Source organism: Macrotis lagotis, chromosome 4, assembly GCF_037893015.1.
Source record: "Macrotis lagotis isolate mMagLag1 chromosome 4, bilby.v1.9.chrom.fasta, whole genome shotgun sequence".
Taxonomy (NCBI): Eukaryota; Metazoa; Chordata; class Mammalia; order Peramelemorphia; family Peramelidae; genus Macrotis; species Macrotis lagotis.
Window position 1 is genome coordinate 23784020 of NC_133661.1, and position 27926 is coordinate 23811945.

The 27926-nt window shown below is 44.1% G+C and overlaps 1 long non-coding RNA gene across 1 annotated transcript in view; it reads right to left on the reverse strand.

Moving 5' to 3' along the window:
* LOC141522995 (uncharacterized) overlaps positions 1–27532 on the reverse strand; it is a 50844-nt gene extending 23312 nt beyond the window's left edge. Inside the window, exons 1-2 of the long non-coding RNA XR_012478295.1 lie at positions 27450–27532; positions 26379–26572 (exon numbers count right to left, since the gene is read on the reverse strand). This is a non-coding gene — a long non-coding RNA (uncharacterized LOC141522995). The remainder of the gene's footprint in view (positions 1–26378; positions 26573–27449) is intronic.
* Positions 27533–27926: the final 394 nt, after the last annotated feature.

Genomic DNA, 27926 nt, shown 5'->3' on the forward strand with positions numbered 1-27926 from the left:
TACCTAGCTGTGTGGCCTTGGGCAAGTCACTTAACCCCATTGCCTTGCAAAAACTAAAAAAAAAAGACCTGGGGATAAATTCGACTTTGCTTATCACCTGAATGATCTTGGGAAGGGGGCTCATGGTTTAGGATTCATGTCTTGGTCCATGGTAGACACTTAATGCATATTTATTGACAGACTGATTAATAGCTCTTCTTTGCCACAGAGGACAGGATGATAGCCAGGAGGCTCACTGATGCAAAACCATCTCTTTACCATTGATATTCCACTGGAAATGGTAGATGGGAGGAACCTCTGAAGACTTAAAATGACAAAGAACCCAAAGGGTAATGGATAGACTCATGGTGGGCGTAAATAGGCAGCCATGGGCACATTGCCAATGGTGACATAAGAATGAGAAGGGCCATAAAAGACATTATCAATTATGGGTATGACCGGAAAGGGAGGTGGGCTAGTCATGGAGTGAGATGAAGGCAACAGATAAAAGGCAACAGATGAATGACTTGAGGAACACGATGATACCCCTGAGACCTGAGAAAGCCAAGAGGAAGGCCTTTGACCCCCCCCCCCCAAGTAGATCTTCTCTGGAGGACTCCAGGAAATAGATAGGATCATGTGGGATGAAAAATCCAAAATTGAGGAATCATGAGGAGCATGGAGACACCAAATTGCTATACACTTTATATTTTTCCACTTTGTTTGTTTTCTATGTATGGACTGATTCCCCAAAGGGAAAGGAAATTCCATGTGGATAGAAACCAGAATGTCTATCTTTTACCTTCCATAGCCCCTATAATAATCTTCTGCACATAATAGATTCCCAAATAAATAGTAGAAAGAACCATGCATTTGTGGTTGTAGGACTTGGGTCCAAATCCTGCCCCTGTCACTCAATGTGTAAGTGACCTTGGACAGATAACTTCTTGTTTTCAGGTTTGAGCTTTCTTACTTATAAAATGAGAGAGTTGCACAAGAATACGTCCAAATTCTCTTCCATCAAGATTTGCATGAGCTGGTCCTGAATGAAGTAAGCAGAACCAGAAGAATATCAGTAATCAAGGACAACCCTGACTAACTTGTGATGGAAAATGCCATCCATAACCAGAGAACAAACCATGGAGTCCGAATGCAGAGCAAAGCAAACTGCGTTCATTTTTTAAACCTCTCTTATTTTTTTTTCTTTCTCATGGCTTTTCCCCCTAAGTTCTAATTCTTGTGTCACAACATGACAAATATGGAAATATATTAAATACTATTGTATATTTACAACCTATGTCATAAGATTATTTACTGTCTTGGAGAGGTGGGAAGAAAGAGAGGATGACAGAAAAATGGGAAACTTAAAAGTTTGCAAAAGGATGAATATTGAAAACTATCTTTGGAAAAGATTGGAAAAATAAAAATAGAAAAACATTTTCTATCTCTGGAAAAATGTGAGTCTCATACATGAAAATATCACAAATCGTACCATGAATTTATCATTAAATGACATTAATTAAGCATTCTTCAGTGGTTGGCAAAGGGTCAACACAGCTAAGTAGACTAAACAAATGGAAACGGTCTTGTGATTTTTATTGATGTAGAGAACCTCTATGGTGAGGCTACTTCCTTTACTAGTGCAGACCAATATGTTTTCTGCAATGTTAAGTCTTAAAAAATCCCCTAGAGAACTGAGAGGTTAAGTAACTTGCCTCAGGTTACCTAACCAGTTAGTAGTAAAGTATCAAAGGACTTCAGTCCAGGTCTCATCTGATTTTGAATCAAACTCTCCCTCCATTCTACCTTTGCCTCCTCTCATCAATGAAACATCATGAGGTCCTATGATTCTGAACACAAAGGGATTTGGTGAATCATCTATTCTAATCACCTTTTTTTTTTAATAAGAGAACTGAATCCCAAAAGAAGGAAGTGTCACTACTTAAAGTCACACATGTAGTAAATAGCAGAGTTAGGACTGAGTCACATTCTTCTAATTTCCAATCCAATGTCCTTGGCCCTGCATGTTTATTGGACAACTATTCCATAAACAACGAGGTCACTGCCTAAGAAGCATAAAACATGTTTCCTCACTTCTTGTACTTTATAATCTAGTAAAAAAGCTACAGAGAGTTCAAATTTAACTTATTGGTTGCTTTTGTTCATCATGGCCACATGGCCATCATGATCACATTTGGAGATTTTTGGTCAAAGATATTGAAGGCTTCATCATTTCCTTGTCCAGCTCATTTGACAGATGAAGAAACTGAAGCAAACAGGGGTAAGTAAAGATGTCACACAACGTATTTGAACTTAGGAAAATGAGTGTCTGTGACTCCAAGTCCATTGCTCTATCCATTATGCCATTCAGTTGCCTATTTTGTGTTTAACTTTAATTTATTATAGGAGAGTTTATCTTTAAGTGTTAAATTGTGTGTCTCATATTGAGTTGAAGTTGTCCTTCATTATCAAAGAAGACCAAAGCAACATCACTATGTTAGAGACAAATGGCAGTGCGTCCGACTATGGCTGATCAGACCAATATGAGCTTGGAATGCTCTACCACAGGTCTGGCACAAATAGTCTATGTGAACACCTGGGGTGGGTCCTCTATTCTTATTCATCTCACATTTCCTTTGAGCTGCTTCTAGTCTACCTTGTTCATAGAGCACAGCCCTCTCTCTGATGAGAGCAGGTCGTCCTGGGTGGTCCTGTGACAATGTCTCCCATCCTATACAATCAACTCGACAATTCTTAAAAGAGCCCTTGAGAGTGTCCTTGTATCTCTTCTTCTGAGCCACTGTGAATGCTTGCCCAATGTGAATTCTCCCTAAAATAGTCTTTTGGGCAAAAGATCAATGACCAGAGATTGTGGTGGGACAGGAAAGACTTCTACCCTAGTCCCAACTTTAGGGGATGAATAAAAACATATATTGCATGGTCTGGTGCGCTCTCTCTATAATTGCAAATGAGTGTGTACACAGTGTTGACCAAACAGTCCCTTCTTCTTAGGGTTTTCCATCTGATACTTGTTTTTGAAAATGTGTCAGTCTCTCAGCAAAGAAAGCAAATAGAAAACCCTCAAAATGGCGGCCATCCAATCACAAAGCCAAGTAGACTTCTTTGAGGGAGCATGTGTCATCACTAGTCACGTTTGTACACATGAGGACTTATTAAGGGGAGCTCAAAAACCTCCTTTCAGTGAGTCTCTTGCTTTAGCCAAAACATAGACAGCTCAAAGTTCAGAGGGCTAATTTTCCTGGTTTAGAAACTAACATCTTCACCAACAGCTTCTTTCAAGGCCTCACCAGGAGCAGAGGCAATTCTGGGTTCTCAGAGGTCATGCCAACAGGGCACAAGTCTTGCTGGGAGCTGGTAGGAAAGGCTTCAGGGAGGGGGGTCTCAAGTTCCTCTTCTATAAAATGAGGGAGATGAACTAAGTGATCCTCCGGGTTCCTTCCAGGATATTCTATAATCCTATGACTTACAAAGCAGTGGACAAAAAAAAAGTCCAATTCTGTCCCTGCTCTCAAATTGCCAATAAGAGACCAAGGTTTGCTCAGATACTTGCTGGAATCTAAGCTTTCATCCATTTGGATGAGTTGAGGTAGTATGAACAAGTGGAAAGGGCATTGGAGTTGGAGTCAGAAGACCTTTATGAGCATTCCAGATCTACCACCTAAGTGTCCTTGGTGTAATTCACCTTTTGGGGTCTTAGTTTCTGTAAAAGCTGTAAAATCTGAAAATATCTGTAAAAATTTCTGTGAAATCTGTAAAAAGGTAATTGGAATATAAAGTTCTTAAGACCAACTCAAAATCCTCTGACCGTACAACAACTCAATGTGGGTTTTTTTTTTTTGGCAATTCTTCTTTTAAAAAAGTTTTTTTTGATTCAATAAGTTTTAGGTATAAATTTTGAGAGGCAGAAGAGCATAGTGGGCTCTTCTGTGTTCCTATCATTGTCTGCTCCCCCTTTTTTTTTCATTTTAAATCTTATTTATTAAGACAATGGGGTTAAGTGACTTGCCCAAGGCCCCACAGCTAAGCAATTATTAAGTGTCTGAGGCTGGATTTGAACTCAGGTCCTCCTGACTCCAGGGCCACTGTGCCACTTAGCTGTCCACAATGCCTGCCCTTCTTGATTCATGCCTTCCCATGTCCTCCAGTTGGAGGTCCTCCACTGATCTTAAAACCTACCTTGATTTTTCCTGATATCATGAAGACATGAATGACCTGTGAAGGGTCACCTGTCGTCTCTGGTCCAAGCTCTATGACAAGATGATACCTTCACAAGTGACTTCCTCCTAAGTTCTGTGGATTTCCATCATATGCCCCTCCATCGCCCTTAGCCTTATTCGGTTGTAATTCATCAGCATCTATCATGCTCTGTGTCTCACAGTTTAAGCAGCATGTTGACTTTCAGAGGAGGATAACTGGTGTGGAAGAAGCTAGGACTCATTCAATTTTTGTATTTTTTTAGTACTTCTTTGAAGACAACGCTTCCTTTTTCTCTTCTTGTCCAAGCCATTGCACATGGTTCTGCTCGTGAACAAGCTCCACAGGATGTCCAGCTAAATCAGGAGTCCTTAACCTATGACCCATACATTTGACTTTTCCATAGTTGGATCAGCATAATCTATTCCCTCTGTAACCCTTAGTATTTTATGTTCCTCATTTTAATAGTAATTCTGAGAAGGAGTCTATAGGCTTCAGCCGAATGTATCGGGGGTCCAAAACACACAAAAAGTGAAGAGGCCCTGATCTAAATACACATTAGCATTTTGGCAAATGGCATTCTTCATCCATTTGATCTTTCCAATGTGGATGGAAATCTATATTTAGATGAGGTCTTCCTGGTTCTCTGTCCAAGACTTTACACCAACTAGCTACTTAAAATAATAGGAGCTAGCATTTCTCTAGTGCCTTAAGTTTTACAATGTTATCTCCCAGATCTTCACAAAATCCCCATGAAAAAGAAATTGTTATTAATATCTTCATTTGACAGATAAGGCAACTGAGACTGAGAAAAGTTCAATGAGCTGCTTAGGGTCATTCAGGCTAGAAAACATCAGTTAGGGATTTAACAAATTGTTTTTATTCTAACAAAACCACAAAATGCATTCATTAAAGGGGTACTTTATACCTCACACATCATATTCTATCAAAAAATATCCAGGGGTCCCTTCCCCAATGATGGCTCAGGGTAATTAGATGCTACCATAGTCCACAAGGCTGGAATCTGGAAGGCTCATCTTCCTGAGTTCAAATCCAGTCTCAGACACTCAATAGCCATGTGATCCTGGGAAGTCACTTTATTCTGTTGGCCTCAGTTTCCTCATCTGTTCAATGAACTGGAGAAGGAAATGACAAACCACTTCAGTAAGTAAATCTCAAATGGGATCATGGAGAGTCAGACAGACTGAAGAATGACTGAACTCCCCAAGGATGGCTCAGATTAATTCTAGAAGTCAAAGAATTACAAATATTAACACTTCCTTAGAGACTAAAGATGCTAACACTAACACTGGTCCAAGAAATTACTCTAAGGGAGATAAGCTTCACCAAAGAAGGAGCTAATCACTTAGTCACTTATTTTCTGGGAATTGAACTTTTCTTTCAGAGGAACTGTGGCTTTCAGAACCACAAAATGCACTCATTAAAAGGGTACTTTTATACTCACTCATCATACTCTATCAAAAGACATCCAGGGACCCCTTCCCCAGTGATGGCTCAGGGTAACTAGGTGGTACCATAGTCCACAAGGCTAGAATGCAGAAGACTCATCTTCCTGAGTTCAAATCCAGGCTCAGATACTTGTGTGAAAGGTGGGTGCTAATTCTGGAAAGCAGATCACAAATTGCCAAAAATTTAATAATTAGCTGTTATGAAATTTTAAAAGGTTTCAGGATAAAATTATACATTATGAGGAGGGAAATTCATTGTAAATGTTGAATGGAGAAAAAGTGAAACACATGAATAAAGAAACTAGAAATTAAATAGTTGTAGAGAAAACATTTAGTGAGTCCTTGAACAAAATTGGGATCTGAAAGCACTACTTTATATTCTCAGTTCAATGACCAACCCATAGAACCAGAAACTGCCCTTCTCCATGATGCAATTGTTCTCGAAATCACCTCAAACATAGCGTTCCTTCTTTGCCATCCAGGGCCATCTCCAGTTGTCCTGATCCATATTCGACCACTGGATCCAGATGGCTCTGCAGGAGAAAGTGAGGTTGGTGACTTAGCATAGCCCTCCATCACTTAAATTCAATTCACTTCCATGCCAGGGCATCATTTCCCTGATATCATGGTCCTCTTTGAGAACAAAGGCCAGACAACAACCTCCCAGAAGAGGGGGGCAAATGATATCTTGGGTTAACAATTAGAGATAGAAGGTAAATTGAAAATAATGTGTGGCTAAAGCTATGTGAAGGTGCATGGGGCGGAGAGGGGAGAGGCGCCATTATCCAAAGCGACATAAGATTTCCTAGAAATAAAAGAGATTGGAACAAAGAAAAACAGAAGGAAAGACAGAAAGGGGAGAAAGACAAAGAGAGAAGAAATGGGACTTGGGAAATGATGTCTAGAGTGCAAAAGGATCTTAGAAGTCATTGAATCTGGACCTTCTACATCTTCTTTGTGCTATGGATCTTTTGGGCCATCTGGTAAAAGCCGCAGAGCCCTTCTTGAAATCATGGTTTTAAACTTGTAAAATAAAAGTACATAAATTTACAAAGGAGACCAAAAAATGAGGAAGATATAATGTTTTTCCCATCCAAGTTCATGGGCCCCTTGAAATCTATCCATAGGTCCCAGGTTAAGAGCCCCTGTTTTAAGTTAATACTTTTATAGTTAAGTAAACTGAAACCCAGAGAGAGGAAATCATAGTCATAGTTATAGGTGTACAACTGAAGGGACCTTAGAATTGAATTCCTTCCTCTAAAGTCAAGGAAAATGAGATTCAGAAAAAAGGAAATGACTTTCCCAAGGTCAGCTAGTTAAACAGAGGGCAGAGCCAGAATCTCTTTGGGGAAAAAAAAGATGCTATTTTTGTAAGGAATCTACAGAGAGAGAGAGAGAGAGGTAGGTTTGAAAGGAGAAGCTGACAGGAGGAGGCTGACAAGGCAGGAGAGGATTTTAACACCTGTATGTCCTTTTTCATGGTAAGAGGTAACTGAGTCATACTTAACATTTTCTTTGGCCTCCAAATCGCTAAGGTTGGTTCCACAAGACAACACATCAAGAGCCACGTGGCCGATGCTAATACGGACTAGGGTATTCTCCCATACAGCCCGGCCTGTAGATTTTACAGAAACTCAACCAAATTTCCATTCTGTTATTGAACTCTACAAGGCTTCTGGTCTTCAAAGGCACCTGTCAGCATAGTGATGGCCAGCAGATGCTGTTGAAGGAGGAGGGGATGCCGAGGGTTCCAGTCCTGGCCCACCTCCCCGCACTCAGACACTTCTGCTGAGCAAGGAGTCTCTGTGGCTGCTGTCCATTGATTCTGTATTTATCTTATCTATTCCTTTTTATTTACATGTTGTTAGCTCCTGAGGTCAGGCACTCTGCGACCCCCACCCCCAAATCTGTGATCTTATTTGCATGTACTTGGGTTCAAAAGATGTGAATTCAAGTTTTAACACTCCTAAATTCCACTTGGGGGCCAAAGAACTCCTCTGAGCCTCAATTTCTTCATTTGTAAAATGGACACCATCACACACCCACCTCACAAAGTCATTGTGAAAATACAGTAAGACAGTATCAAGACAATATCCCTGAAGTCCCGCAAGAAGATAGAGATTGTGGCATCCATGAAAGTCTTCTTACAATGATGCCCTCTGTGAAGGTCTCAGCGACTAGGCCAGCGGGGCACGTCCCTGGCAGGGCCCACCATGCTGGACCCCAGGGTCCAGGGCTGGGGATGGGCTGGATGCCTGTTGTCTGAAGAAAAGCCTCTCAAGACAGAAAGGTGCAGTAATAGGGAGGCCCTAGACTCGGACAGAGACTCTACAGGCCTTCTCTGAGGTCAGATACGGGGAATTCAGGTCTGTGTCCCATCCTCATGGAGGAAAACTCCGGTCTTTGAAAGAGGAGATGGAAGTGAGCAGCAGAAGCAGCGGGGTGGCTACTACAGAGACACACATGCACGTGTGTGGGCATATGCATGCACGTCTGCACACACATATGAGCACATTTCTATGTGCACGTGCAAGTTGTGTTGTGTCGTGTCGTGTGTGTGCATCCTATGTAGGTATGTATGTGTGGGGGCAATTATCAAATTAGAAGAGGGGGAAGGGTCCAGGACTCAGGCCCAGACGAGCACCAGACCTGGCTTGTGGGGCTCTCTGACCACAGCAGGCTCCTGTGGGCTCCTGAGCCCCGGGCATTCTCGAAGCTATAGGGAAATTGCATCTTGGCACCACTGGGGGGCGTATCTTACATGAATGGCACCACAGAGCCGGACCCACATAGACGGGATATAGCACATTTCTTTTTATTTCCCTGTCTACACGTACCAGTTCGACTGGACATATGATCCCTTGTGGCAGAGCCCTCCCAGACAAAACTTCTTGGCCAAAGCGTCCATCTTCTGCCCTGTGACCGGAGTTTGAAGAGGCACCCAGGGTGGGCACTCATGAAGGACAACCATGGTGCCAAGAGACATCAGGGGCAGGATGTGACCCCGGGAATTCCCGGCTCAGACACCACTATGGCAACTCAGTCTTAAGACAGAAATCTGTTTTTCTTTAGAATATATTTTTAGGGGCAGCTAGGTGGCACAGTGGATAGAGCACTGGCCCTGAAGTCAGAAGGACCTGAGTTCAAATCCTACCTCAGACACTTAATAATTACCTAGCTGTGTGGCTTTGGGTAAGTCACTTAACCCCATTTGCCTTGCAAAAACCTAAAAAAATTAAAATATTTTTAATAATGTATCATATTGTCATAGACTTTTGCAAATACAGGCCTAAAAGATAGACCATACAATAAGCACAGTTTTCTGATAACATTGAAGTTTATTGTAGTGGAAAGAGTGTGAATTTGGAATCAGAAAGATTTAGGTTCCAAACCCAGTTGTGTATCTGTGTGTGTTTGTATGTGTGTGTGTCTTTGTGCATGTGGGTTGTATGTGTGTGGTGTGTGTGGGGATGTGTGGTGTGTGGTGTGAGTATGTTTGTATGTATGGTGTGTGTGTGTCTTTGTGTGTGTGGTGCTGTGGCTATGGGTATGCGAGGTGTGTGTGTGTCTTTGTGTGTGTGGTGCTGTGGCTATGGGTATGCGAGGTGTGTGTGTGTGTGTGTGTGTGCAGGAGGTGCCCACAGGGACAGAGGCAGAAGCAGGGAAGCAGAGAGAGCAGAGACAGAGAGCAAGTCCAGGGGATGGTGGAAAGGTAATGGGCTTCAGGTCAGGAAGACCTGGCTTCGGTCTTCCCTCGGACCCTGGACAAGTCACTTACTCCTCCTGTTTCTAAGCCACTCTCCAAAACCAGAAGGTGCTACCTGCATTGAGAGAGGGATTTTCCTCTTCTCTCAATGGGAATCCCAGCTCTAGTCCCTACCCAGGTCACCCCTTCTCCATCACCTCTACCTAGTGCCATCTAGCCCATGGGCACCCATATGTCTTTTATAACTGCCTCCCCGGCCACATATCATTCGGGGTAGGTGCCACAGCCGCGATGCTCCCCATTTTATAGAGAGCCTCGGAGAGGTTAACTGACTGGTCTGTGGTCACACAATCAGGATTCAAACCTGGGTCTGCCACTATTCTTCCCATCTGCTCCCTCCTCCCTCCCTGGTTAAGATGTGAACTGGATTCCCCCAGAACATCCTTCTCTGAGGATTTGGGACTTGAACTAATGGAAACACCTTAGTTGTGCTCATCCTGCCCTGGTTCTTACATATTAATATACAAGCAAAAATATTTCTGGTTCCTTGATGCTACTAAAAATGGGTTTTAGGGCGGCTAGGTGGAGCAGAGGATAGAACACAGGCCCTAGAGTCAGGAGAACCTGAGTTCAAATGTGGCCTCAGACACTTCATAATTGCCTGTGTGACCTTGGGCAAGTCACTTAACCCCATGGCCTTAAATAAATAAAATTTTTAAAAATGGGGTTTGCACCACGTAGCCCCTAACATGATGTGATTGGCGCACTTCCTAGCAACAGGTAAATTGCCAGCACCACCTAGAAGTCAAGTTCTGCTCCATCTCTGTGAAGCGAGTCCTGTAAGGACCATCATCTTTATTTTACAGTTGAGCAAATTAAGTCTCAGAGCAGTTACCTGCCTAGCTAGACAATAAGGCAGAGGAGAGACTTGAACCCATGGCTTCCCGCTGCCAAATCCCGCATTCTATTCACTACCCCACACCTAGGCCAAATGTTGCCTAACAGTAATATATCATCACCATAAGGACTTCCACCTTCACAGAGACCATCACTCAGCAAACCTCTACCAGGGAAATAGGACCCCCATGTTAGAGAGGGAGAAGCAGAAGCAACGGGATACAAGCGACTTGTCAATAGTCACCCAACTAGGTGAGATTTGAATCCAGCTCTCCTGGTTGTGATGCCTGGGTTCTTTGGAGAACACATGGTGAAATCTTTGGATGGGGTGCAAGGGTTGGGATTGGGCCAATGGTGGATTGGAAGCCCATCTCTGACATTTCGTCGTTGGGTGACCTCTGCTTTGGACTGGATGGAAACCCAAGCCTCCTTCCCCAAAGCTGTCCCAGCCACAAACACTTGAAGTGGTTGTGGTAATATTAATTCTGACCAAATTGAGAGTTAAAAGCAGAAAATTCCTGGTAAGAGAAATTCTCTCAAGATGATTTGGTCACGTGGGGAGACTTAGGAGAATTTTTCCAAACAAGTTTCTTTTTCAAACATTGAAATACAATTTAGCAAAATGATGCTCTTTTTAAAAAACCCTGGTTTGTTAAGAGAGAAATAAAACCAAAAGAAGACAAGAGTAAGCTAGAGATGACTCTGCCACCCCACCCCTTTACAGATATCTTCTGGAATTGAGATGATCAAGCCATGAGAGGAGGATGACCAAATCTCCTTGGAGGATTGTCCCATTTCCATTGTCTGTCTCAATTACACAATCATGGGCAAGTCAGGGCACCTCTCTGAGCCTCAGTTTCCCTCTGTGTGAAATGGAGACATAACACTAGTGCCTGTAGTTCCCACCCTATATTAGAATAATATCCCCAGAAGTTCCAGCTATGCCAATCTCTGGTTTGGAAGGTCCCAGGGGGAGATTCACAAGCCCCAGATTCAGATTTGGCAGTCGATGCCATTTTCACCTGGAGGGGCTGAAAGGAACAGGTATGCTGCCCACTTTGAGGGCACCTGATGCTCCCTGTGGGTGCCAGGCTCCGGGCACCCCTCTCCCCAAGGATACCAAATAGAGTGTGGGGATGCTGATCATGGTGTCCAGGCTGCCTCCGGGCCACTGCCATGCCCCCAGCTCAGCTGAAGAGGGCACCCTCCCTTCGGAAGCCATCATGGACAAGGGAGCTTTGTGGCCCGGCACGTGGGTTTGCCGGACAGAGCCTGCTTAAGGCTTGAAGTTCAAGGCGTAGGAGCAGGAGCACTAGAGCAGTCTTATGAACAAGGCTATTAATATCCTGCATTTTGTCATCTGCTAACCAGCCCCGGGCATCCAGGCCTTGCTCCCTGCCCCCATCTGCCCCTCGCTTCCCCAGGTAACCTCTCTGGGGGCTCAGTTCCTCCTCTCTTATAGGAAAGGGACAGCCTAGATGCTTCCAACGGCCACACTGATCATTGGTGAATAAGCATCGATTAGGCACTGACTATTTATCCAACATTGCATCTAGCCGCCCTAATTTGGGCTGAATCCTGAAGGAAACCAGGTGCTCAAAAGATGAAGGGGTGAGAAGGGAGCGTGCTCCTGGCATGCAGCACAGCCAGTGCAAAGACACAGAGTCTGGAGATGGGTCATCCTATGTCAGAAACAACAAATAGCCCAGGAGACAGAATGGGAAGTAATATGCAAGAAGACTGCAAAGATCAGAAAGGACCAGAATTTCAATGTCAAATGGAGGTGTTTTTATTTTATCCTAAAGACAACTGAAGGCTTCTGAAGAGCCTACGAGAGGGTACCAGAAGGAGCCAAAGTGACTTCTTTGTTTTTTGTCTTTTGCAAGGCAATGGAATTAAGGGACTTGTCTTAATACTCACATTGCTGGTAAGTATTAAGAGTCTGAGGCTGAATTTGAACCCAGGTCTTCCTATCTCCAGGGCTCCATCCACTGCAACACCTAGCTGCCCTGAGACAAAAATGACTTCTAATGGAGATGGAATTATGAGCCATCAAGCCTCTCACAGCTAGTCTTTGCCTAGATATAGATATGTAGATATCATATGTCTTATAGACTATATGTTATATATGTAATATGTATTATAATACATATTATTCTATTTTATAAAATAATTATATAATAAATAATACATAATGTTATTCTATATTATATAATACATGCATATAATGTACTTATATCCCGTCTGGGAGTGGTACGATGTGGTACGATGAACTGAGGACTGACCCTGGAATCAGAAAGAGCAAGATTGAGTTGACCCTGGACGTCATCCAATGAATGACTGGGTTAAGGCTCAAACCTTGTTCTTCCAAGTTCATTACTTTTCTGCGGCACTGTGGGGTCCCTGCTCGGCTCACTCTATGGTGAAATGAAAGGGAACTATCTCTGGTTCCCGGTGGTCTCTGTTCAAACCCTGTCCTCATGCCTAAGTTGATCCTGGGCTCTCCAAGGCTCTCTCTGACAGGTTCTACTAAGATGCAAAGTCTTCGAGTACTGGCTTGGATGGTCTGGTGATTCAGGACTGGTTAGGAACCGATGATATTTTGGCCGCTACCTGCTGCTGATCTTTGTCTTTTGTTCTCAAAGAAGACCATGGAGGTGATGCCATGACAAGCAGGTGAACTGGATTTGAATGAGGGGGTACTGTGTGCTGTCCCCAGCCTCACTTTCTCCTGGGTCCAGTGACCAGATATGAAGCAGGGTTACTGGAGATGGCCCTGAATGTGAGGCAATCAGGGTGAAGTGTCTTGCCCAAGGTCACACAGCTAGTAAGCATCAGGTGTCGGAGGTCTGATCGGAACTCAAGGCTGGTGCTTTGTCCACTTCCTCACCTAGCTGCCCCTAGTTTGGCTACCACAGCTCTCAAAGACCATCTGCTAAGTAAAGAGGGGCAGCAGTCTACTTTATAGCCACCCTAAAAAAAGATAGATCTGTGAAGACTCTTGAAACATAAGGTCCATGAGTCATTAACAAGTATTTATTGGGATACAGAGCAAAAACAAAAGCAGTCCTTGTCCTCAAGAAGTCTAGTGGGGGAGATGAGTTGTATAAACATACAGGGTAGATAGAAGGCAAGCTCAGATGGGAAAGTGCTAGAAGTGGGGAGTCTGGAAGTGGCCTCTTGTTTGATCCAAGTCTTGAAGGAAGGTGGGAGTTCTGAGGAAGGGCATTGCAAGCTCAGAAAGAGAAAATCTCAAAACGGTCACAGAAACAGGAGGCAGAACATAAGGGAGGAAGGGCACGTAGGCCAGCACAACAGGAATGTTGAGAGAATGGAGGCAGGGGAGTCACAGGATTCAATGTTGGGGGATAACTTTAGAGATCATCTAGTCCTGTCACCTCAAGGATGCTGAGATCTAGCGAAAACTCAACAGGTGATGGTTCAGTGAAGCTGAATTCAAATTCAATCTCAGACAATCGCTTTCTTTATGACCCTGGGAAAGTCACTTAATCTCTGCCTCAGTTTCATCCACTGCAAAAATGAGGATAAGACAGGGGCAGCTAAGTGACCAGTCCAGTGGATAGAGTACTGGCCCTGAAGTCAGGAGATCCTGAGTTCAAATACAGCCTCAGACACTTAATAATTACCTAGCGGTGTGACCTTGGCCAAGTCACTTAACCTCATAGCCTTGCCAAAAAAAAAAATGAGGATAAGAGCACCTACTTTACAGATTGTCATGAGGATCAAATGAGATAATATTTGTAAAATTCTTAACAGTGCCAGCAAACAAAAAGAGCTCTATAAATGATCATTCCTGCCCCTTCTCTTCTCTGAGGTAGAACAGGACTCCAGTGACCTCATCAGACTGAACTCTCTTTACAGTACCGACTTGGAGGAAGACGTCTCAGACAGGTATCACTGATACAGACTACTGGTCCCCTTCAAAACCCCAGCACCCATGAGTCAGAATCAAACCTCCCCACCCCCATTATTGGTAGCACCCCTCCTTAGATCCACTGACATCCTAGAGATGAAAGGAACCTTGGGAATCCATCTGAAGCTTCCCAACCTTTGCAAGGATGAGGACCCCTTTTTAAGTCTTTCAATGAGGGAGCATGTTACAGTGAACAAAATCTATGTTTTCTATGAGTTCTATTCATCTGTGAGTTGTTTTGGGTTCATTTATAGGGTTATCGGGAAGAAAATGACATAAACTGCAACTGTAACTGGACCCTTGGGAAATTCATATTTTGGTCCACATGGGAATCAAAATATTGAGAGTTGGGAATTGAAAGGAAAACATTTTTAGCATCAAAAGCATTAATACAAAAAGGTTTTCAAAGAAACTTCTCCCTTACCCATCTCATCATAAGTCAGACATGAATAGTTTCAGATACCTTATAGAAACTCCGAATTTCTTTGGAGACATCAGATCGTAGAATTCTAGGACTAAAATTGGGATGGGCCCCCAAGTCTTCAGATCAAATCTCTGTATTTTATAGTTGAAGAAACTGAGGCTCACAGTGGATGAATGACTCACCCAAGGCACAGGCTGGAAATATCATAAGGTTTTAAGCTCAGGTCCTCCACCCCATAAGCCCCAGATGGGACTGATCATATATAACCACCCCCCCCAATTTTAAAGGAGAAGACAGATCAAGAGAAATGAAGTCCTTGCTCAGGTTTCTGGTTTATTGGGGGTGGAGATGGGGTGCTGTTTTCTCATTGCCTTAATTCTTGGTTCCAGAACCCACAGGAAATCTTGGCAGTGCCAAGCCATATGGGGGCACCTAGGGCAAAGGAGATGCCTGCAGCAAATCCTGAGAAGAGTGAAGCCTGCTTAGACTTCATCAGGAAGGAAACTGGGATAACTGATATCTCTCCCTGGTCAGAGCCACTTTGAAAACACACATCTGTGTGATCCCCACAGGAGTTTAGCCCAGACCCAGGTGAAGAGTTCCAGAGAAGAACTCCCTTCCTCCCCATCTGCCCAGAGAGATCTCCACCAGCTAACACCACTGGGCAGTCCAGTTTTGCTCAAGGTTCATTGCTATGGGGCTTCTCTCCTAGCACCCACCTCCCCAGGCTCTGAGGGAGCCTCCACTTGAATTCTATAGGGGTGACCCCAACCCAGTGCGACTGTTCTATGAGCCACCATTCACCCCAAAAGAATTTGCTCCAAGTTCTAATTCTGGATGTGGAGTCAGAGGACTTAGTTTTAATTCTGCCTCTGTTGCTATCTCCCTGTTAACTGTGAACAAGTTACAACATCATCTCTGGGCCTCAGTTTACTCATCTGACAAGTTGGGGGGCAGGGTTAGAGGACTTTCACGTTCCATTTCAGCAGTGACTGGACCGCTATGTCCATCCTGTACTATATTCTGTCATTCTCCCCAGTCTCTACCCCCATTGCCTTCATTAGTATCTGAGGCCAGCCTTGGCCCACTCCACTGGTGGAATGTTGACCAGTGGACTTAGAGGGCTCAGAAATCACCTTTGGCAGTGCAGCTGGCCCACATGCCCCTGCCCTCCCCCTCGGCTTCATTATACTCTGCTGGGTACATTCCACAGGGCTGGAATTCTGGGCTTGAACAGTCAGTGGTGACTCAGAAGGAACAGAAGTGTAGACTTCTGTTTACTAGGATGAAAGCCTTTTGGTGTGACAAATCAGAGTGGGATTTTTGGTGGTGCAAGGCTAAGGAGAGAGACAGTGTGGAAATAGTACGTTTTGTTGACTGACTTTGGGAGGTAACTTTTAACCATGTGAAATCATAGAAATAAGAATCTTTAACCTGGCTGTGACATCTAGCTGAGGCCAAAACTAGGGTGAGGTAATCAGGGTTTTGTCTCAGGGCACCAACATTTAGAGGGTACAAAAAGGAGCAGAAACAACTGAGCATAGCAATGAGGTCATAAAAATAATCTAATAAGCTTTATTGAGCACTACCTATGAGCCCAGGCTCCCAAAGAACTTATATTCTAACAAAGAAGATAACCCCCAAGCTTATAGTCAGAGAAAAAAAGAAGAAATGGTATCAGATAAACCTTAAGAGGAAGGCACTGTAGCTAGGGGAGGGGACCAGGGAAGTTCTGCAGAAAAAAGGGGCTTTGGCAGAGTCTAGAAAGTGAAATATGAAGTTATCAGAAGAGGGCACTGTTGACAACACCCTACCATGGCCCAGCAGGAATAATTTCTTCTGGTGCTCCACACTAAATGTACTTTCATTATTTTTCACTCCATGAATCACAACATGAACTTGGGGCTTCCTCTTGTTAGGCTGCTTGGCCCTTCCCCACAGTCCTTTCAGGCCAGGTGCCCTTGCCTCACCACCTCCCTGTTGGCCATCTCCAGTGAATGACCTGTAGACACATCAATCTGCCCAAGGTTGGACTCATCAACCTTCGTAAACCTTCCCCCCTTTTGAACTTTCCCATTTCTTTCAAGAGCACCACCACTGTCCTGGACACCTACCTCATTCTCTCTCACCCCATCTATCCAGTCTGTGACCAAACCCTGTCATTCTATCATGCTATCTTCCATGTCCCCATCTCTCTACTGTGGCTACCATCTCCCTGGTTTAGACCCCCATCCTCTTATGTGCGGACCCCCGCATCAGCCGGCTTCCTGGCCTCCCTGCCTCAAGTCTCCCTCCACTCCAATCTGCTCAAGTGATCCTCTTAAGGTGCAGATCTAAATTCTTCCACTCCACACCGTCTCAATAAACTCGGGAGGCTTGCTCCCCGGTTCTCAGCATCAAACACAAGTCCTTTCACAGACCCTTCAGCATGTGGCCCATCCTACCCTTTGGTCCAGTCCTTCTCTCAGTCTGTAGAACCTAGAGGCTGCCCTCCCCCTCCTGCCTCTGGAACGCTTTCCTCCCTGTCTCGATTGCTTCCTTCATGACCTCTGCTGCCCAGATCTCTGACTTCCTTCATGACTTAGATCAAAGCCTACCTTGCGCAGGAGGCCTTTACCTGCCCTCTGCCCCTCCCACCTTCCATTTACATCACGTACACCATGTACCTTGTGGTTTGTCTGCTGTCTCCCATGGGAAGGTGAGCTCATGGGAGTAGAGTCTTATTCTCAGTCTTTCTGTATCTCCAGCATTTAGCCTGATCCCTAGCATACAGTAGGTGGTTAATAAATGCTTGTAGCTGATACTCAGGAAGTTAATTCCCAGGTTACTCCCCATCAGCGAGGAAATTTATCTTTTCATAGCACCTCAAAAAAAAGATTTATTTTAGACCTATTATGTGAAGGATATGTGCCAAATAGTGGGGACACAAGGATTGATGAGGATTCAGACTCCAGCCTCAGAACAAGCACAGCACAAAGTAGAGGGAGATGGAGAGCAAAGATGAGCTCTAGAAAACACGACCCATGAAAATCGGAGGTTGGAGAGACCCTAGAATCCTTGATTCCGGAGCCTCGGCTGCCTCCCAATCTGTACGAAACCCTGCCTAGGCACTCCCTTGGGATGTGCATCCTCCTCCCCTCTGTCAGGTCACTACCAGGGGCCTCTTCCACAGGAGACCTTTCCTGGCCCCCACCCCACTCTGGAGCTCAACATTTTCCCACTATGTGAGCCTGTCTACTATATATTGACTGTGTATATAGTCAGTGCTAACTGCCTGTATGTGCTTTGTCTACTATGCATTCACTGTATATAGTTGGTGCTCACTGTCTGTACATGTATTCACTGTGTATATAGTTGGTGCTCCATGTATGTACATGCTTTGTCTACTATGTATTCACTGTGTCTATAGTTGGTGCTCACTGACTGTACATGCTTTGTCTTCTCCCAATAGAATGAACTCCCTTTAAAGGCAGGGATCCTGGGCAAATCCCTTCCCCTCCTGAGCCTCAGTTGCCCTATCTGTAAAATGAGGCTCAATAGCTGCTAAGGTCAGCTTCAGTCTGACACCTGTGATTCCAAGATTCCTCTCTCTTATAGATGTCATTTAGAAAAGGATTAATTAATAATAACGATATAATTAAAAATATAGAATGTCAAAAGGTCAATGATTCATAATAACCATGTGCTCTAAATAAACCAAGTTTACAGGTCTTCTTGGCTGCCCTGGAAGCAGATCCTGGAGGTGCTGCTCCCATTTTACTGATGAGAACACAGAGGCTCCGAGCAGATACGAGGAGATTGGCTAATGCTCCAGCCGGCCCCCCGATCAGCACTTTTTCTACTCCTTCCTTCTGCCTAACAGAACATCCCTGGGGTCGGGGTGGGGGGAGACCCAAAGGCAGCCCCTCCCTCAGTGTGTTTTGTTCCCTGGCTGCAAAGCTTGACCCAGGGACTGCCAGCTTGGAGGGTGGACATCCAGGGACACTGGTCTGGTCAGGGACAGTCTCCCAGGCTCACCTCAAAACAGAACAGACTGAAGGATGGACCCAAGCGTGTCTTGGCTTCTTGGTGGCAACTCCCATCATGGAGAAGGACCAGCGTCTGGTGAGAGAGGAGATGGCCCCAAACCCAGACCCTGCTGCTGAGCACTTGGGAGACTTTGGGCAGGTCATTTCTCTCCCCACCCCCAAGGTCTCAGTTTCCTTATCTGTAAAATGAACTAGTTGGACAAAGTGTTGACCAAGATCTCTTTTAATCTAAATCTTATGGTCCCATTCTAGGTGAATAGCCTAGTCCAAATCTGACAGTTCTGAAGGGGCATTTGTTCCAGGTTAGACCTCACTTCTGGGCTATCTCTAGAAAGACTCTTCCACCTGCCTAGTGCCATCTGTTCCAGGTTAGACCCTCACTTCTAGGCTAGCTCTACAAAGACTCTTCAACACGTCTGGTATCCGGGATGTTGGAAAACCCAGAAGGCGGATGCCTATGTATCCTCAGACTCGCCATCCCTCAATTGGGAACTGTCTGACCTCTCTGCTTATCCTCTAATGAGCTTATCTGTTAAAGGAGAGGATTCCATTACAACTAAACCAAGGTTAAGTAACTTGCCCAGAATCATCCACTTAGGAAGTGTCTGAGGCTAGATTTGTACTCGTGAAGATGACTATTTCGGACTCCGGATCCAGGGCTCTAACCACTGCACCAACAGATTGTGTATGTTGAGTGTAAATAAATATGTCTGCTTATTACATGTCAATTCTATATCATTAATGCCAGTTTTAAATTATAAGATAATATATACTGGGACAGCTAGGTGGCATAGTGGATAAAGCACCGGCCCTGGAGTCAGGAGGACCTGGGTTCAAATCCAACCTCAGACACTTAATAATGACCTAGCTGCATGGCCTTGGGCAAGCCACATAACCCCATTGCCTTGCAAAAAAACCAAAAAAACAAAAAAGATAATATATACTGTATGGGTAAGGGTCTGTCTATGTGCATATAGATACATACACACACACACACACACACACACACACACACACACACACACACCACTAAGTGGCACTTTTGTTTCTTGGTTCACCCTCTGGAGCCAACAGGAACAAAGGGCATCTCATTCCCTCTGGCTTTCAGTTCATGACTACCCTACCTTGAGCCTGGTGTCTTCTCCAGGGCTAAGAGTAAAATGAAGATACATCTTCCTGAGTTCAAATCCAAACTCAGACACTTACTTGCTGTGTGACCTTGGGCAAAGTCACTTCACTCTATTTGCCTCAGTTTCCTCATCTAGAAAATGAACTGGAGAAGGAAATGGCCAACCCCTCTGTATTTTTGCCAAAAAAAAAAAAACCCAAATGGACTCACAAAGACCTGAACAATATTGTGGATGCATGTATGTGTATTTTTACATATATGTTTATAAAATGTGTGTATATCAAGCCATACAGAATAATAAATTGGTCAGTCAAGAAAACATTTTTGAAGTTATACTATGGGGGGCAGCTAAGTGGTGCAGTGGATAGAGCACTGGCCCTGGAATCAGGAGGACCTGAGTTCAAATGACCTCCGACATTGAATAATTACCTGTGTGACCTTGTTCTAGTCACTCTTAACCCCGTTGCCTTAAATAAATAAAGCTAAAAAAAATGCAGTTTAGAATTTATACTATGCCCTACACCTTGTGCTAAGTCCTAGGCAAGCTGAGAGGTAAAAGTGGTCCATGCCTGGGTGGAGGTCATGGTCCAATGTGGGAGAAGACATCAAAGGAACAGGTCCAAGCCCTTTCCGGAGAAGGCACCAGCAGCAGGAGGGGAGCAGGAAGCATCTTCTATAGAAGATTTTCTAAAGGCACGGAGACAGCCTACTGTAAACAAATGTCTAGAGGAGGCCAGAAACCAGGTTATATTAGGGAAGCCTAGAGGTTTAACCTGGAGAAGACATCAGGCTCAAGGTAGGGTAGCCATCACCTGAAAGCCAACCACTTGGAATGGGATTCCCTCTGTTCCTTTTGGCTCCAGAGGGTGGAGCAAGGAGCAAAGGGGCAGAAGGTTCAACAACCCAGATGTAACTTTGAAGTCAGGAAAAACTTCTTAGTCATTAGAATGATTCCAAGGCTGCCTCTGGGAGTCGGGAGTGTTCCCTTCCTTGAGACACATGAGCAAAGACGGGTGTAGACTGGCCTAGAGGTTCAAGAGTTCCATTGCAATCCAAGTCAATTCAACAAATATTTATAAAGTACCTCCACTGGGCAAGGCTCCTCGTCTTAAATAGGAAGACTCAAAACCCTAAGGAATTTAGACCTTATAATAGCTAACATTAACATAACCCCTTAGGGTTTCCAAAGGGCACTACGTTAATTAGCTCTGTGTTCCCCACAAGCACAGTTTGAGGCAAGTACTAATGCTTTCTCCATTTTACAGAAGACACAACTAAGAGTCCAAGGAGATTAGATGATGCAACAGAGTGCTAGACTTGGATTCAAATACAACCTCAGATATTTCCTAGCTGGGTCAGTTACTTCATCTCTGCCTCAGTTTCCTCATCTGCAAAATGGGATAAGAATAGCAGTAGTGAGGATAGAATGAGATAAATCTTGAAGTTATATAAACACTACTATCATCATCATCATCAAGTCTTGCTGCTGTTATTGGTCCTTCGTTCTCAAAGAAGAGCATGACATCAGGAAGGTCATGCCATGACAAGCATATGAATTGGATGGGGGGGGGGGCTGTGCCAAGTCATCGGGCTCATGCTTTCCTCTGGAGTCATGGGACCAGATATGGAGATGGCCCTGGATGGGAGGCAGTCAGAGTTAAGTGACTTGCCCAAGGTCACACAGCTAGTAAGTATCAGAGAACAGATTTGAACTCAGGTCCTTCAATTAGAGTGTTACAAGTCTAGAAGTTAAGTGACTTGAAAGGGGTCAACCAGATACTGTGCCAAAGGCAAGATACCACCTCTCTTTACACATTGCCTAGCTGCCTAGCACCATATACAGCTGAAGAAGGGGGAAAAATACTAATTATCTGAGATGGAAGAAAGACCCCATGGGTCATGGCACTGGAGTTGAATCCCAGAGGAAGCTGGGATTCCCAAGCCAGTGTCTAAAGGTGAGGAAGGAGGGACTCGAGATCAAGGATTAGCCAGTGGTCCAGTTTCACTGGAATCCAGCTCTGAGATTCGAGGATTGCATGGGTCTTGACCCCAAACCCAGTTTGCCAGTGGATGGTTTCTCCCTTTCCTTGAATGTGGCCTCAGCCAACAACCCTAAGTTGCTGTTTTGTTGTCCCTGCTCAGATCACCCTGCAAGGGTCTTCTCAGGGAGCTGCTCCCTGAAAGCAGGGAACCCCGGCCTACCTACTGAGGTTGATCAACTGGAGCCAGCCAAGGACAATCTTTAGCAGAGACAAAGAGGTTGAGACATCAGAGGAATTTAGGCTGCAGAGAGTATTTCAAATTTTTAAAGTTATTTCATCACCCAACCCCCAAGATATTCAAATGGATTTAGGAAGCAGACAGGGTTCTGCCCCTCTCCCAGCCAGTTGGAAAGTGCCTTCACTGAGCAGAGACTCAAAAGAAGAAAGGCAAACGGCTTAATTCTCCTATTAGCCTTATTAAGACTGCAACAATAACAGCTATGTTTACATGGAACTTTGGATGGTTTACACAGCTCTTAATGTCCATAAGCTCCTTTAAGCCTCTCAATTGCTTCCCAACAGCTCACTGTAAAACAGCATCTAGGTGAAAGGGACAGAGCATGAGGCCTGGAGTTACGAAGACACGTTTCATTTTTGTGAATTCAAATCTAGCCTCAGACACGTATTGGCTGTGTGACCTTGGACAAGTCTTTTTACTCAGTTTCCTCATCTGTAAAATGAGATGGAGAAGGAAATGATCAAAAGTAACAGGTCATTCTGAAATCACATTTCTCTCTTCCTTTCCTTCTTCAGAAAAATCAGAACGTGCGACCGGGTTATTTCTAAAATTTCTTAATCTATTATGTGAGGGTAGGTAGACAATGTTTAGCCAAACCCAGGCCTTAGCTCAGTGTCCTGCATAAGAAGGAGAAAACAATGACTAAAGAGAACATGAAATCGTCACTTATGGAAATAATCAAGAGGATAACTGCTAAGTAACTTCTTTTGAAAAGATGCACATTTTCAAATACTACGTAATGTTTCTGATACCATGTTCCAACTTGGTCTAGTTCCTTCATAAATGTTTCTTGGACATAGTTGAACTGAAAAAAAATAGGAAGAGGAAAAAGGAGTGGGAGAGGAAGCAGAGAGCAAAGAGGAGGTGAAAAGGAGTGGGCAGAGGGGCGCTAGGTGGCGCAGTGGATGAAGCACCGGCCCTGGAGTCAGGAGGACCTGGGTTCAAATCCGGTCTCAGACGCTTAATAATGACCTAGCTGTGTGGCCTTGGGCAAGCCACTGAACCCCATATGCCTTGTAAAAAAAAAAGGAATGGGGAGAATGGGAAAAGGAAAAGAAAGGGGGAGGGAAAAAGAAAGGGAGCAGAGAGGAAAGGAGAGGGGAAAAGGAAGGGGAGGGAGAGAAGGAAGGGAAAGAAAGAGGGAGAAGTAGAGGAAGGGGAAAGGGAGAGTGAGAGACAGCAGAAAGGAAGATGGAAGGGGGAAGAGAGGGAAAGAGAGAGGAAAGGAGAAAACAAGGGGGAGAAATAGAAGAAGGGAAAAGGGAGAGGAAGATGGAGAGGAAGTAAAGAGGAAAGGGGAAGGGAAGAAAGAAAAGTGGAAAGCCAGAGGGAAAAGAAGAGGAATGGGGAAAGGGAGGAGGAAAGGGATAGGTACAGAAACAAGGAGAGAAAGGGAGAGAGGGAGAGCATCATAGAGAGCTGAAGAGGCTTACTCAAGGTCACCCAGACTGTATCTGGCAGAATCAGAAGGCAAACTCATGCTCTGTGTTTGTAAATGCACCTCTCCTTCCAATTTACTACTCAGAAGTTTCCATGATGATATGATCAACATTAACATTACCATAGTAATAAAAACTGCACAAATGTAGCCCCCACTGACTAACTAGAAAGACCCCATTGAGTAAGTAAACCAAAGAGCAACCAAAGAGCAACGGCTTGCTGTTCTTCATGAACTAAGAGAGGACAAAGTCTCTTAAACTCAAATATTCCTCAGAAATCAACAAAAACAGCAAGCGCATCATCCTGGAATGGAGCATTATGCTAAACCAAACTGTCCCCGCTACCATCTCAGACATAATCCGAAGTCACAAAAAGATAAAAGTGATGTTTCCACCAGATATCGCTATCCTGACTATTCATTGCCTCCCAATGGTGTGCGATGAAAAGCTCTCAAAACCGAGATCTAGTGGATGAAATCAGAGACACGTAGGAAGGACATCTTTAGCCTCCTGACTTCTACCATGGTGGTACTGAAAAAACTTTCTGTGTGTTTATAGAAAATGAGTTGACACATCAACATTTTCATTCATTTGTATCCAACAGCACAACAATTCTCTACACAATAAACATAAGAGAACAATAGCAGACTAGCAATTTATCCCCAGGTCATTTCTTTACTGAACAGAAAGAGAAGAAAAAAATAAATAATAATTATCATAAACCACAGGATAGATAGTCGAATAAAATCCTTATTTGGCAATTGTGCCTTGAGAGAGGCCTCTGGGGCTGAGATGCAATAAAGTATGGCCCCATTCTCTGGTGCTTAGGCTAATTTTAGCCTAACAAAGCCACCTGCTCTCCACCGGTCAGTACCACACCATCCATACTGGAACCCTTGGTTACAGCAAATGGAGAAATTCTGAATGATGTTCATACTCCTTGGAAATGTATTTTCCAGTAATGTACACATAGATAATAAGGTTGACAAACGCATTTCCAGAGTTAGCTCAGAATTTGGGAGGCAGCAAAAAGAAAGCATGGAGGAGGTAACAAATTGACTACTCACCTGAAGGTCTACAGAGCCGTTGGGATGACCTCATTGCTGTATACCTGTGAGACCTGGACAGTCTACCAATGCTTCCATTTGAATTGTCTTAGGAAGATTCTCAAGATCACTTGGCAGGAGAAGATACCAGATGCTGAGGTCCCTTCTTGAGTTAAACTCTAAGCATTCAAACTCCTACAGAGATGGTCTGGCCACATTGTTCAAACCCCAAACCTGCCTTTGTCTGATGGACCATCTGACAGAGAATGCACACAAGGGAAGTGCTCATGCGGAGGACAGATGAAGTGATACAAAGACATTCTCCAGGTCTCTCTGAAGCTTGGAATTAATTGGGAGATATGGGAGACACTGGCACTGGACTTCCCTGCACGGTGTGCCATCATCAGGGGAAGGACTTTATTTAATAAGCAAAACAGAATCACAGCAGCATAAAAGACACACGAATGTGCAGATTTAAGGACATCAGCATCCCAACTGTACAACCGGTTTATTTCTGCCCAACCTGTGATAAAGCCTTCTGAGGTCTGATGAACCATATTTGGACGTACTATAGCTTGACCCCATATCTGGATGTCACTGGTTCTCTTCGAGCATGAAGGATGAACAATAACTATGTTCTAGAAACTGGTCTAAGCAAGCAAGCATACCTCCACAACAAGCAAAACAGCACTTTCCTCTAAAAAGTTTACATTATTCTAAAGTTGGGAGGAAATCCATAAAGGGGAGGGGAAAGGTGGGGTCTGGACCACAGCCAAAGAAGGCAAAATGCTCTACCATCAAAGGAAGGGGAGTCAAGGATGGAGCTCTAAATTGCTGGTGGGTTGGAGATGGTCAGAGAGTAGGGTCTTGGGGGATGACAGAAAGAGCCATTAAAGTTTTAAAATATTCTAGAGACATTGACAATAACCTTGTGAGGTAGACACTATAGGAATTTCCCCTTTCGCAGAGGAGCAAACCAAGGTTCAGACAGAGTGACTTCCCCAGGGTTGCACAGCCAATCAATGTCCAATGGGATATCTAAGCATGTGTCTTCCTATCCCAAGTGTTCTGAGCTAAATGGGAAGACTTGGGCTAAGGCTCACTACTCTATTACTCCAGTGGACAGATTCCTTTCTTGCCTACGGCATCATCACAAAATCAAAGTTGAAAGTCCAAGATTTGGTTAATTCTCTCTGAAGAGTTTCCTCTCATGGAAATGTCAGACTTTCAGACCCAACTAAAATCTTCAAGGGCTGCTGGATAAAGATGGTCGTTCATTAGGCAGTTCTGTATGTTGAGAAATGATTAGAATTTTCTCTCACTTGCAAATATCTCCTGGGCTTGGGTCCCATGAGAATGCCCCTTTCTTCCCTCCCCTTCTTCATGTCTTCCATATTTCATTTTGAGGACACAGTAAATCACAATTGAATTTAATGACTGTAACATCACAAGGTTCTTGTTATATTTCTGACAAAGAGCCCAAGGCATTTTCACATAATGCCTTATTTATCCTCCTATTCCCATGAGTCCAGGTAGATGCACACTCATAATGATGCCTATTTGACAGGTAAGGAAACTAAAGAAAAGAGACTTGTACAAGGTCATACAGTTGTGAGATGGTAAAAGCAGACGCAGAATCTAGACACTCTAATTCTCAGTTTAGAGTTCTGGCCCTTTTCAGTTCAGCTTCCATGGGTCAACAGATATTTTCAAAACACATCCATGTTACTCTGCTCAAGAAGCTTCCTTCATTTGGCATTTAAAGCCCTGCATAACCTGGTCCCTGTTTTACCTTGCACGGTTGACTGTGTATTAACAACCTTTGCACTTACGTTCTCTTATGTTCCAGCCATCTCCCATCTCCTTGATTATACTGACTGCCATGTTTAGACTGTTCCCCTGCCTTCACTCCTCCTTAGAGAATCTTTGACTTGCTTCAGGGCCAGTTCAAGCTCCACTTCTTGTCAGATTCTTGATTCCCCAGGAACTAGTGTCATACTCCTCTCAGTTGCCTTATGTACATCACCTAGGACAATGGTTGGAACATAAAGACTTAGCAAATGACTGGAGAAAAAGAAGAAATAAATAAACAAAGAAGGAAAAATCAAACAGAAAAAAAAGGGGAGAGAAAGAAGGAAATGAGGAAAGAAAGAAACAAAACAAGAAAGGAGGGAGGTAGAGAAGGATGACAGAAGGGAAGGAAAGATGGGTGGTTATATGGATGCATGTCTTGGTGCTCTAGCATTCCAGGTCACGTTTGGTTTTTAGTAGAACCTCAATGCCCTAAGAAGCAAGGAGTGACCTTCTAGACCCCTGTCAGTGAAAGTTGAAGAAGGATTCATCCCCAGTCACCCCACGGCTGATCAGGAACCTGTAGGGACTAATACTATGTCAGAACGGAACAAGTTTTGAGCTTACTGCCCCCGGAGACTGAGGTGAGGTTGGCAGGGAGGGTGGTATTGGTCTGAGGTCCGTGTGTTCTGGCTATATGTCTGAAATCAATACCATTTGTAAAAGTGACTCCACTCTGAGGTAGGTCAAACAGAACTGGACGGCTAGCCACCAAAATACAAGGAACTCAGCCAGTGGTGGCTCAGGGAGACACGGAGCAGGCCTGGGTCTTGGAGAAAGCCAGACCACACCCATGCTACAGTCCTCTACCAGACCCCGGCTCCCTCTCTGCTTTCTGCAATCTGTCCTGAATACAGGCGTCACAAGAATCTAGTCTGCCTCCATTATCTGCTCAAAGCATTCAAGGGCTCCTCCTCGGGTAAAACACACACTCCATAGCTTGGCGTTTAAAACCAACCTTAATCTGGTCCCACTCTATCTGCCTAGTTTTAAATTCTTCATTTTGCCTTCCTATAATCTACACTCCATGTTTACATATTTTTCAGCTTTACCTTTCCAGCCTTATGACGCCCTTTCAGGCCCATGATGACCCAGTTAAACTGGCAATCTTACTATTCTTCATAGTCTAACAGACTATTCTTCAGCATTCCATTTCCCATCACCATGCCTTTATACTGTCTGTCCACCATGCCAAATCCCCTCACTCCCCATCTTTGCCCCTTGGAATTCCTTGTTTCCTTTGATGATGATGATGATGATGATGATGATACTTGTCCTGTTTTGGGGGGGTTTTGAAAAGCGACAAGATTAAGTGACTTGCCCAAGGTCACAGCTAGGTAATTATTAAGTGTCTGAGGCTGGCTTTGTATTCAGGTCCTCCTGACTCCAGGGCTAGTGCTTGATCCACTGTGCCACTTAGTTGCCCTTTGTCTTTTGCTCTTTTTTTTAGGTTTGGTGTTTTTTTTTGCAAGGCAATGGGTTAAGTAGCTTGCCCAAGGTCACACAACTATTAAGGCCACATCCTTGGT